The following is a 3,311-nucleotide window of genomic DNA, read 5'->3' as shown; positions in this document are numbered from 1 at the left end:
GGGAAAAATCACGAAACTGATTTTTGAGTTGTGAAACTCAAGATATGATTTTTAAAGCGACTAGTATTCAGATTGGCAGTGTCTGAGAAATATTTTTATAAAGGGTTTAAAGTCTGTTAACACCTCGTGTTCGACTCCGGTGTCGGTCTCGGGTTCGGGGTGTTACAGCATGACTATATGAACTGTAAAATGTTCAGTAATGCCTCTTAACCTTAATCCAGCGACGAATACGGGCTAGGGGTGTTACAAATGACGCTATTCATCTTCGGTTGTTCCATTTTTCCTTAATTGATAACGCGTTTACTTGTTTAGACTCATAGGCACTAGGATCTATCATGACATGGGATAAACTCACAGAAAAATTTCTACAAAAGTTCTTTTCTATTACCAAAACAGTCCAACTGAGGAAGGAGATCACTATATTTAAATAGTTAGAAGGAGTGAGCTTTCACGAAGCTTGAGAGTGTTTTAAAATGCTAATACAAAAATGCTCACATCATGAATTACTGAGTGGTTGAGGCTGCAGATGTTCTATAACGGGTTGGATGCGCACATACATTCAAAATTAGATGGAAGACTAAATGAGCCAATTGATGAGTATGATGGGAGACATCAAAAGACAAATTGGCACTAGAAGCTAAAACAACACAGAGAATAATCTTCGAAGAGAAAGAAAGGAGCATGTGAAAGAAATTACACTCTGTTCAGGTAAAGTACTGAGTAACCTAGAAAAACTAGCTCACGAGAAGAATAAAAAGGATTCTAAGGATCTTCAAGAGAACTCCAAGTAGGGGTGTGCAAAATTCAGGTAAAACCGAAAAATTCAGTTAACAGATCGAATTTGGTTAATCGGTCGGTTAACTGAATTAATTTGGTCGGGGGTCGGTTAATAATTTTTTGAGTTTTAGGTTAACGATTAATTCGATTCAAAACCATTCGGTTAATCAAATTTTTTCGGTTTAACGAAAAAATTAATAAATAAAATTATAATATATAAATAGTCCACTATACACTCCAACATAAACCCAAATACCCAATCTAATGTATATTAACCCAAGTACCCAACCCAACCCAACCCGATCCAATTACCCAACCCAATCATAAAAATTACAAATAATTTAATGAATAAAAAAATCTAAAACTAAAAATAAAAATAAAAAACATATAATTTTATACAAATAATTCGGTTAATTCGGTTAATTTGGGTAATTCAGGTAATTCGGTTAATTCGGTTAATTTTGTACTTATTTTAACCAAAAATAAAAAAAATATAATTTTTGGTTAATTCGGTTAACCGACCGAATTAACCGAAAAGTTTTATTTCGGTTAATTTTTTTGAAAAAAATTTTGTTCAGTTAACGGTTAAAAATTTTGAAAGGTCGGTTAATTCGGTTAATGTTATTTCGGGTCAATTAATCGGTCGGTTAATCGACTGAACACCCCTAACTCTAAGGAAGCTGAGAAGGAACAAGAACCAGAAGAAGCAGCCATGCCGATAGCTGAGTCGGAGGAAGAGCCAATAAAGAAGCCTACATTGGCAAAGATACCATTCCTTTCAGAGTTAGAAGAAAAACAAAGACAGGATGAGGCAGAATTTGTAGCTTTTCTAAACTTATTTAAATCCTTGAATGCTAACTTGTCTCTAATTTACTTAATTAAAAAAGATACTAAATACACCAAGTATTTAAAAGAAATTATGTCTAGGCATAGGAAAATAAAAATATGAGAGAAAGTTAGCGTAAGCGCCTCATGTAGTGCGATTATATCCAAACAAATACCCCCAAAAATAAAGGACCCAAGTATTTTTATAATACCAATTAAGATAGGGGATATTCACTTCTGTAAGACACTATGTGATTTAAGAACTAGTATTAATTTAATGTCGTTATCTACTTATTAAAAAATCAAGTTAAAGGAGCTGAAAAACAAGCAAATTACACTACAACTAGCTGACAGGTCTTCAATACAGCCTAAAGAAGTACTTGAAGATGTGTTAGTTAAGGTAAGGAGCTTTATCATCCTGGTTGATTTTGTTATTCTAGATTATGGAGAGGACCGTGAAATACCCATTCTGTTGGGTAGACCATTTTTAGCAACATCGAGGTCCACCGTTAACCTAGAAAATAATGAGTTAACAATAAGAATAAATGGTGAAATTAAAATCTTTAAATGTGGTCATTGAAAGAATGAAGAACATAGGGAAAAACTAAGGAAACAATGCTTTAAAATATATATAAAAATAGAAATTTTAAAGAGAAGGACAAGCGGAGGAAGGTGGAGTGGTACAAAGATGATGGACGAATATTGATCGAAAAAGAACATGAAGAGCATCCATGTGTATGTTGCTCGACTTAACGAATGAATCCGGTAGCAAGACTTGACATTTCTGAATTGAATTTAACTTTATATATATATTTGTATTTTTAACTAACTGGTAGATTTGAATTGACTTTAATTTTTATTTAAGTTTTTGTTTAATAAGATTTGAAACACTTTAAAAGTTGAGAATCGGGGCTGAAATAGAGTCGGTGTCGTAATACAACACTTTTGTGTAATAACACCGCTCACAGATTCTAAGAAATCAAGCAAACTGGCTCAATGTCGCGACATGGCACCTTTGTGTCGTGACACAATAGGCAAAATACCTTAAGGCTCAAAAATTTCAGAGTGTGTCATGACATCGAACCCTGATGTTGTGACATCGGGAAACTGTTAGGGATGTTGTGACATAGAACCCCTATTTCGTGACATCGATGCAATTTTCTATAGGGCCAACCCATCCCAGTCATGGAGCTTGTCAGCTTTAACCTAATTTTAACCTGATTTCAACTTAAAAAACCCCAAAAGTTTAAATCCTAAATCACTTTTAACTCATCTTTAACCTTAATCTCCCTTTAAAACTTCTCCTAACCATAAAATCTTTCAAAAATCTCTCATTACACTTAAACCTTAAACTTTATTTTCTACTATCTTTTGTGTTTTCATTTTAAGTGCAGCAAAGTGCAGGTGGAAAGGACCAACATCTACAAGGAACAAAGATTTTACACGGAATTCAAAGACATTAACCCAGAAGAAGTAGATATGCATAGGGCAATGGATCCATCAAAGTACGAAGCATTCTGTGAGTGGCCAGAAGTTCAAGATTTTCTTTCCCAATATCATGATAGCAATTTGCAAAACTGTAGAAGTTCCAATGGAAGAAAATGAGCAATTTATGCTCCCAGCAAAGAGCTTGATAAGTGACTCATTGACACTCAGTATGTAGAGCTATACTGAAAACAAATTATAGATTGGAACTACAAGAGAAAAGA

At 33.9% G+C, this 3,311-nt stretch overlaps 1 non-coding gene across 1 annotated transcript; it reads right to left on the bottom strand.

The window, feature by feature from the left end:
- Window positions 1–399: 399 nt before the first annotated feature.
- Window positions 400–505, bottom strand: LOC121208375 (small nucleolar RNA R71). Its single transcript, XR_005903380.1, has one exon. It is a non-coding gene; the product is annotated as a small nucleolar RNA R71 (small nucleolar RNA).
- Between the last annotated feature and the right edge of the window lie 2,806 nt (window positions 506–3,311).

This window comes from Gossypium hirsutum, chromosome A01, assembly GCF_007990345.1.
Source record: "Gossypium hirsutum isolate 1008001.06 chromosome A01, Gossypium_hirsutum_v2.1, whole genome shotgun sequence".
Lineage (NCBI taxonomy): Eukaryota > Viridiplantae > Streptophyta > Magnoliopsida > Malvales > Malvaceae > Gossypium > Gossypium hirsutum.
This window is presented reverse-complemented; position numbering and strand designations above follow the sequence as displayed.